This window comes from Penaeus japonicus, unplaced genomic scaffold, assembly GCF_977035675.1.
Source record: "Penaeus japonicus unplaced genomic scaffold, GWHDUDI00000001_assembly GWHDUDI00000038, whole genome shotgun sequence".
NCBI lineage: Eukaryota > Metazoa > Arthropoda > Malacostraca > Decapoda > Penaeidae > Penaeus > Penaeus japonicus.
Genome location: NW_028234440.1, coordinates 15,400,959 through 15,410,958, shown reverse-complemented (window position 1 = coordinate 15,410,958; position 10,000 = coordinate 15,400,959). Strand labels below are relative to the sequence as shown.

The 10,000-nt window shown below is 39.4% G+C and overlaps 1 protein-coding gene across 3 annotated transcripts in view; it reads left to right on the top strand.

The window, feature by feature from the left end:
• Positions 1 to 10,000, top strand: part of LOC122263357 (uncharacterized) — a 46,544-nt gene that overhangs the window by 10,691 nt on the left and 25,853 nt on the right. Inside the window, exon 1 of one of the 3 annotated variants that reach the window (XM_086532982.1) lies at positions 9,508 to 9,687. The exons of 1 other annotated variant lie outside the window; for it this stretch is intronic. The gene's annotated coding sequence lies outside the window, so the exon portion shown is untranslated. Of the gene's footprint in view, positions 1 to 9,507; positions 9,688 to 9,990 lie in introns of those variants that run through there. One more of the 3 variants, XM_086532981.1, reaches the window with a different exon arrangement.

Genomic DNA, 10,000 nt, shown 5'->3' with positions numbered 1-10,000 from the left:
ATAAGATCCAGAAAGAAAAAAAAAGACGAATGTGTCGGTGTAGAGGAGGGTCGGCTGCCCTGTTGCGTATAGAACATGCTTTGTGAAGGAAATACTATGGCTTCTGCTTCACGTTTATTTGCAAACTCTGGCGCACAGACGATAGAGGTGGTACGTACGCCCGCGTTTTGGGCTGCGAGCTTCTTTTGTTTTAGAATTGGGGTCTCAAGTTTGGGATTGCGAGCTGCTTTTGTTTTGGAGCATCTGTTGGTTGGGGTTGTGTGTTTGTGTATTCATTTTCAAGAGCGACTGTGGTCAAGGGTTACGTGATTCTTTTATTTTAGAACTTGGGTGTCAGTGTTGGGACTGTATAGTTCTTTTGTTTTAAAATTGGGTTTCTTATTTGGGTTTCGCGCTTCTTCTGTGCATTTTGTACTTCTTGCGTTTATTTTTTTATAGAGTTATGGTCTCTAATTTTAGACTGCGTGCTTCTTAAGTTTCAGAATTGGAGTTTATTTGGGGATAAGTGCTTCTTTTGTTTGAGAATCGGGGTCTGTGGCATTGGATTACAGTTTTCTTTTATTTGAGAACTGCGGTCTCTTTTTTGGGTCGCGGATTTCTTTTACTTTAAGCTTTGGTTCGTTAAGTTCTAATTGATTAATTTGATTTTCGTTAAGGACCATTATTAATGGGTCGTTATTTGCGTTTATTTGTTTACTTTAGATTTTATCACTATTGTGTTTTGTTTGATGGCTTAATAGGACTTATTAATTATCGTTTCGTTTATATTTCTTGTTCATTTTGTGTTTTATTTATCATTTAGATTTTGGTATTTGATATCCAGGGTGTTATATTTTTATTTTGTTCATTTTACAATCTTTCTGATTAAAAATCTTTGTTTTTTTATTGATGATTTGGTTACGGAGCAATTCGTCCCTCCTAACAGGTCCTTGATGACACTTTCGGAATGTGTTTTATATGGATTTTATTTATCTGTTAAAATTCTTTATTTTGATTTTCATTGGCTTATTGGTAACAGGCTTTAGGTGGGTTTCATTAAGCAATTCTTGATTGATGTGTGTGTATATATATATATATATATATATATATATATATATATATATATATATATATATATATGCATATCTCTCTCTCTCTCTCTCTCTCTATATATATATATATATATATATATATATACATATATATATATATATATATATATATATATACATATGCATATGTATATATATATTTATATATTTATATCTATATATACATATATATATATATATATATATATATATATATATATATATATATATATATACATGTGTGAGTATATTTGTGTGTGTGTGTGCGTGTGTGTGTTTGTGTGTGTGTGTGTGTCTGTGTGCGTGTGTGTGTGTGTGTGAGTGTGTGCATGTGTGTGTATGTATGTATGTATGTGTGTGTGTGTGTAGGTGAGCGCACTCTAGGGACAGGCATCACACCGGATCGTTTGCAGAGGCCGCGGGAGAGAGAAGGATTGGCCATATCCTTCGTGGTATTAGATGACAAGGATTCTAATCCCGGAAAACTTGATAGGAAGCGACATCAATATAGCGGTGATTTATTAGCGATAATCGGAGTTTTGATGAGGTTGATGAAGAGTCGAATAACTATAATAATGATAATGACAATCCGTTCCCGATTCTCCCTCCCCCTCCTCCTTCCCCTTCCCCTACTCCACCCCCTCCTACCTTTCCCCTCTCTCTCTCTCTCCTCTTCTCATATATCTCCCCTTCCCCCTATCCCTTCCTCTTCTTCCCCTATTCCGCTCCCTCCATCTCTTTTCCCACTCCCTCTTCCATCCCTATCCTACTCCTCCTCTTTCCCTCTCTCTCCCCTCCCTCCCCATTACTATCCTTCCCCTTCTCCCTCTTCTTTTCCCACCCCTTCCCTTCCTACCCCCACCCACTCCCTCTTATCCGTCCTTCCTAACCCCCATTCCCCTCTCTTTCCACCCCTTCCCCTCTCTCCATTTTCACGCCTCTCCCCCTCTCCCTCCTTCATTGCTATCCCCCCCCTCCCCCTCTCTCTCTCTTCCTAACCCTTTCCTCTCCTTACTACCTCTCTTCCCTTGACCCGTCCCCTCCCCTCCTTCCTACTCCTATTCCCCTTCACCCTAAATCTCCCTCCCTACCCCCCCACCCTCTCTCTCTCCCAATTCTCACACCTCTCCTTCCCCTCCAACCCCCACCCCCAACCCTATCCTCCCTCCTTCTTCCCTCTCCCCTCCCTCCCTTCCAACCCTTTCTCCCTTCCCTCCCGACCCCCACCTCTCTTCTCTTCATCCAACCCCTCCCCCCTTCCTCCTCACCTCCTCTTCCTCCTTTCTCACCACCTCTCTCCTCACCCTCCCTCCCCACCCGCTCTCCTCACCCTCCCTCCCCACCCACTCTCTCCCTCTCTCCTCACCCTCCCTCCACCTCTCTCCTCACACTCCCCACCCCCACCCTCCCTCCACCTCACTCCTCACACTCCCCACCCCCACCCTCCCTCCACCTCTCTCCTCACACTCCCCACCCCCACCCTCCCTCCACCTCTCTCCTCACACTCCCCCCCCCATTTACTCTCCCTCCACCTCTCTCCTCACACTCCCCACCCCCACCCTCCCTCCACCTCTCTCCTCACACTCCCTCCCCACCTCCACCCTCTCCCCCTCTCTCCTCACCCCCTCTCCCCTTCTCTCCTCACCCTCCCCACCCCCACCTTCTCTCCTCACTCTCCCTCCCCACCCCCTCTCCTCACACTCCCTCCCCACCCCCACCCTCTCTCTCCTCTCTCCTCACCCTCCCTCCCCACCCCCTTTCCCCCTCTCTCCTCAACCTCCCTCCCACCCGGCTCCCACTCTCTCCTCAACCTCCCCACCCCCACCCTCTCTCCTCACCCTCCCTCCCCATCCGTCTCCCCCTCCCACCCCCACCCTCTCCCCCACTCCTTCCTCACTCTCCCTCCTCCCTCCCCACCCCCACCCCCACCCCTTCCTCACTCTCCTCTCTCCTCACCCTCCCTCCCCACCCCCTTTCCCCCTCTCTCCTCAACCTCCCTCCCACCCGGCTCCCACTCTCTCCTCAACCTCCCCACCCCCACCCTCTCTCCTCACCCTCCCTCCCAATCCCTTCTCACCCTCCTCCCTCACCCACCCTCCGCACCCTCCCCCTCTCCTCGAACACAAGCAACGGTGTTCGAAAAGCAGAGTCCTTCGTTGCAAAGCCTCTGGCGATCGATCCTGATCACACTGCACGGGTCCTCCGTTCAAAGAGGCCGCGTTTTGCTCTCCGCCCTCGACTAATGGCTCGTGGCTTGGCTTAGGTTAGCGTACGAGCGCGGGTTATTTACTTCTTTTTTTCGACGTTCATGTGGCGGGAACGAGTGTGTATGTGCATTGTGTACTGTGTATGCATGTGTGTGTGTGTGTGTGTGTGTGTGTATTTCGGAGTGTAGATGTGGGTGGACGTTGCGTGTGCGTTAAGGGTGTTTTCATTTTTTTTTTTTTTTCTTTTTCTTTTACTTTTTCTTCTTTTCGAATTGCTATTGAATGCTCTTCCGTGTCAATGTTAATTTGAATATGCCACATGCTATCGCAAGTAAAGAGTTATAAGCAAAGGTGCTTAGTGTGGCACTGATACGTGTTGAGGGGGTGGCAGTGTCACGCAGGGGGTCAGAGTGCCACGGGGGGGTAGCGATTGCACGAGGGGTAGGGATGTCACAGCCACAACGATCAATGCGGAGGGACTATCCGTGACATTCATGCCTCACCGCTACATCCAAAGCGAAGTACTGCATATTTATGATTTAATTAGCAGCATTCTTGTATCTTCGTCGGCGTCAGCGCATGTCTAACAAACAGCCCGAGTTATTTCAGAAACGGAAATTTAGCGAGTCGAGCAGCTCCCGAAACACACGGTCGCGCTGGTTCAAAACGCGCTGGGAGACCGATTTTGTTTTTTCTAGATGGTTCCAATCATGGTTTAAGGACAGTTTAGACACCATAGAAGCAATAGTTCATTTGAAGAAACAAAAATATCTGTATTTTAGATTTATTTTATATGCGCAACGATTTGTTTCGAGAGAAAAAAAGAAGAAAAATGGAGAGGCCGAAAGGAAAGCAAATGAATGAATCAGTCAATCAATCTATATATATATATATATATATATATATATATATATATATATATATATATATATATATGTGTGTGTGTGTGTGTGTGTGTATGTATATATATATATATATATATATATATATATATATATATATATATATATGTATAACAAACGAAAGGAGAGGGACAAGGAAAAGCGTAAAGTTTAATGATAAAAGAACCATCAGTAAAGTTAAATTAATTCAATGTACATGAAGTGCTTTTGTAAATTCAGCATTATATGCAACCTGAATTCCAGTGAAGGTATATACCTTCAGGCACAAAAAACTAATAATTTTCTATCTTACATTTCAAATATCAGTTACTTTGATAAAAAAAACTTTATGTGTATATATATATATATATATATATATATATATATATGAATACACACACATATATATGTGTGTGTGTGAAAGAAAATCCTTTTTTTGTATTCTTTTTCTTAAAGTTCTTTTTGTAATGTCGTCCAGATAAATATGGAATCTGACCGTGGTTGAATCTTACACTCTCTTACTTCTTATTCGTCAATAACTAAAGAAACAAATAATAACCTCCACGTCCTTTTTCAAATGAGAGAATGCTTAAGACGTGTCTAGATGTAAATACATGTACAATCCACTGAGCGTTATCCGCGTGTGAACCGTTTCGACTCCTATCTCAGAAACTCTTTCCAACACGAGGAAGAGTCATGAGTTTCGGATAAAAGATTCGAAACTGGCGGTTCACACGTGGACGAAGCTCCGTGGTGAGCTCGGAGATGGAGGCAGCCATCCGTGTGGGCCTTTTTTTCGCCTCTTGGAAAATTCTTCAATGCTTGTGTAGTATTTTACGGTGGATAAATTATACCTTACAAGTCTACGAGGAAATTCTCATCTAATCCTTAGTCATTTTTTATGCTTGACTAGCTGTAAAGATGCTACATTTTTCATCATATTTGCAGGTAAACAGAAAGTTAAAAAATCAAGTCACCAGGACCAGACGAAAAAATAAATAATAAAAATGTAGATTTCGAGAAATAAAGTTATTGAAGATTTCTAAGGAAAATAAATCGAAATGTAAATGCGGTTGTAATTGTTTTTATATGAACTGTGATATATATAGAGAGATAGATAGATAAATAGATATAGATATACTATCTTGGAATATATAGAATGAACATGATGTTTCTCTTGCTTCAGTGAGATGCACAGCTCGCGATTCATCTTTCATTGGCTTGAATTTGCATGTTTTAGAGTATGAAGTTTACTACATTATCAATTCAGTGAATATGAAAATGACCTTTATTAATTTGTATCTGTTATCAAATGAAAGACGAGTCTGACTCCACATCAAAACAATCCTATCTTTTGATTAGCTTTTAATCAATAACTCCCAGATGACTAAGTCCTTATGATATTTAGAATATAAATGAAAATGCACACACACATATATATATATGTATATATATATATATATATATATATATATATATATATATATATATACATATACATATATGTGTGTGTGTGCGTGCGTACGTGTGTGTGTGTGTGCATATATGTATGTATGTGTGTGTGTACATATATGTATGTATGTGTATGTGTGCGTGTACGTTTGTAAATTGAGTGATTCTTAGAAGCTTTATGGCAGTAACAACTTCCTTTAATTTATTGATTTTCCTTTCTTTCTAGTGGATTATTGCCGTTCAATTGGTTAATATTTTTCCTCATAGAATATAATGATTGTCTTTTTGTTCATCTTTTGTTCTGTGATTTAGTCTTGGAACTTTTGTCCGTAGAGTTAATTTATGAGTCATACCTTTATTGTTTTTTTTCTTTGAATCCACCATGCCTGTCTGCCTCCTCTCTCTCTCTCTCTCTCTCTCTCTCTATATATATATATATATATATATATATATATATATATATATATACACACATATATATATTTATACACACACACAGACACACACACACACACACTAACACACATACAAATATATATATATATATATATATATATATATATATATATATATATATATATATATGTTTATATATACATATATGTATATATATTCATATGTATATATATATATATATATATATATATATATGTTTATATATACATATATGTATATATATTCATATATATATATATATATATATATATATATATATATATATATATATATATATATATCTATGGATGTATATGACTATATGTGTATGTGTGCATTTACTGTTTCATATTTATAGACAAATATATTTTCACACACGCACAGACATACACATGCGCTGCGTAGGTATGTGTGGACATACAGTCTACACCCTATAATCAAACCGGAAACATTATATTTAGGAGCAACATCCCAGTCGGCGCTATAACTGTGTTCTGTGAAGCACAAAGGACAAAGAGTTCCCAGTATTTCTGTGCGCTTAACATACCGGGTCGAGGAAGACTCTCCCGGTTAGCAAGCACTGCGCGGTGATGATGATGGTGTGTGGCAGTAACCTTTAAGGCAAGTACTGCTACTCTCTTCCACTGGGTCTCTTTCCCTCTTTCCCTCCCACCTTTAATTCGGCCCGACTACCCCCCCCCCTCCCTAAATAAAAAAAAGATGGAAAAAAGATGGATATATGAATAAATTTATATAAAAAAAATGTAGGTGTTGGGTTTGGTTAAGTAGCCATATGGACTAAGGACTCAATAGTAACTTGTGGGTTTTATAAATACAAGAAGTCGTTGTGTAGGAATGCTTCTACATGTATTGTCCAACGGGACGGCGAAACAGCTGCAAAATTTTCCACGGCTGTCTCTGGACAGTCACTCACACGCGGAGAGAAATGCATTGAACCGGACTGTGCATAATATAAAGCGATGGAAAGCCATATATTGTTTGTATTTGGGCCATATGTACAAATATGTATATATAAATATATATAAATGAATAAATATACATATATATATATACTTATGTGTAAATATATATATATATGTATATATATATATATATATATATATATATATATATATATATATATATACACACACACACACACACAATATACATACAGGTACAGGCACTTGCACTAGGTGTCTATCACTTGTGGGGCACTTGTTGGGGGAAGGACGCAGCTGGTTATGGGGGGGGGGGGGTCATGGGTCCTAAATTAGCCCCGTTTGCTCGATTTTTTTTTTTTACTAGGTTACCAAATCTAATTCTTCAAAATGTACGTACAGTTTCCTGCAGTTCCGCCCCTAAATACAGCATGTGCACATACACACACACGCGCGCGCGCGCGCACACACACACACAAACACACACACACACATACACACACACACGCACATATATATACATATATATATATATAAATATATATGTATATATATATATATATATATATATGAATATATATACAGGCAAGACTCGTATACCAAACAAAAAAAAGAAACGCATTCACATATTCTGTAGTCATATTTCCACCGAATAATGTCAACATATGGAGCTATTAAAGAATATATGGTAATTAAAAAAACACTGCACATATTGAGATTAAACTTAACAGAAAAAATAAAAGGATATCAAACTGACTTGTAGGCGTAAAACCTATTTAAAAAAATAAACTAGAGAGAGCCGAGTAAACAGTAAAGACATACCACGGCACAGGGCGGACGTTGAAAGGAAGACTGCAGAAATGTTGCTGTCAAGGTTGCATGTCTAATAAATCATTACAAGGTCACTACGGAAACACATGACACAGGTTGAAGCTGCAATAGATATAAGAACAACAAAATAACAGTTGTTATTTATCACCATAGAAAACACTAACTCGCCGCTAAACCACGCGGCAACATTTGAAAGCGAATATAACAACAGAAAAAATTCAGATAAATTTTAGCGGGAAATTACAATTGTAACGGTTTTCACCCCCCCCCCCTCGCCGAACCTACCCACCTAGATATCAAGAAGACAATTTTAAAATGTACACAGATGGAAGCACATATTCGTTAGTTTTCAAGTTAGCTAGGTGTATATCGTGAAAAGACGAGTAAGAAAAGGTTGTACGCCGCTGTTATGTCATGTGTAACGGATTATACCACGTGATCACCAACGCTGAGAGAGATTACTGCTAAACTGTTTTATATATTCTTTAACCTATTTGCATAAATACACACACACACATATATGTATCTATATATCTATATATAGATATACATATATGTATATATATGCATATATATATATATATATATATATATATATATATATATATATATATATATATATATGCACACACACACACACGCGCGCGCGCGCGCGCGTATATATATTAGTATGTGTGTGTGTTATACAAGCAAGCATTCGCGCAAACACACACACACACGAAGGTACATACACACAAGTCCACCGAGTGCTTGTTTTACTGAAAGTCTGTGCACGTCAATGAACATGCAAACATACCGGTCCTTAAGAAGAGGCTACACATTTGCAACGAAACAAAAAAAACAAACTCATGTCTACTTATGCTTGTTATGCTCATTTTTCTCGCTGCGTTCAAGCGTTTCATTACAAAAACAGTAAATGTAAAATTAATTGAAAAAAAAAAAAAATACATGGGCATTAGATAAATTTATAAATTTCAAGGAGTCATCATACCATTATATGGATACATATTTAGGAACAAAGCATATGCATATTTCTGGAACTTTATTACTAGCATATTATACATAAAACAATACATGAACAAATAATCATTCATTGCAACAAATTCAACAAGTACATCTATCCATGGTCAGACGCTCATAGACGATGCACACCTGTCATTTAGACACAGGTGTTCCAATATCAACATTCACCCTAGTACTATTAATATTGTCTACTCATTTAACACATACGGAGTCGCCAGGAAGCTCTTTGTATTTCCTTATACGTTTCAAGGCCACACTCAGTCCACGTCCATGCCTTATTTGGATATGCAACCGGGAGATAATCATTTAGAGAATTAAATTACATATCAAATTGACCATCAGGAGAATTTCATGACAGGTTGCCCCGCGTGCTATTAATATCGACGTGATTTTATTTTAAGGCCGACAAATTGCAAAATAGATTACCATATGACGCAGACAGTTGCGAACTGGGCCTTATCTACACGGTGTTAAGAGAGCGATACAATCACACTGGCTATGATAAGGCTCAAGTGTCGGTCCGTGAGTCAGCATCCCAGGTCAATGCAGACGAATGCATGAGATTAATAGCAATGTAATGGAATGGAAAAAAGGTTCGAATAAACGGAGTATATGGCATTCTCTTTCCCCCAAGGCCACATATCAGTCGCACAGGAAGGACTTCGGAACCTTCGACTTGCGCAACACTTGGTGAATCGCTGATTTTGGCTCACGTGTTGTATAATGACGGTTTTCCGTAACTTTTCGCCGACTTTCCCGTAATATATAGTGAAATATTTACGGCAACTCGTATTACGTGATTCATATCCTTCCCCCCGCGATCCAGGTAGCCGTTGTCTCGAAGGTGGTAAGTACTAAGTGTATTTTGGTGGATATCTGAGTTCCCTTCGTAATCAAAGAGGTGAAGGGAAAGAGCAAGGCTCGGGGAGATAATAAGGAAGAGATTCGAAGCGGCAGCAATCGCTCGGGAGGAGCAGAAGCAGACGCCGCCCAACACTTCCTCGGGTTTGTTTATGTTCTTCTCGAGGTTCAAGCGAGCCACTGAGGCCAGGGGAGATAGCTGGAATTTTAATGCAATTCGAGACAAATCGCAAAAATAATTATTAAGGAAGACTACTTTTTATTCCGATGTTCTTAAAATTTGGGTGATCGGAATTATA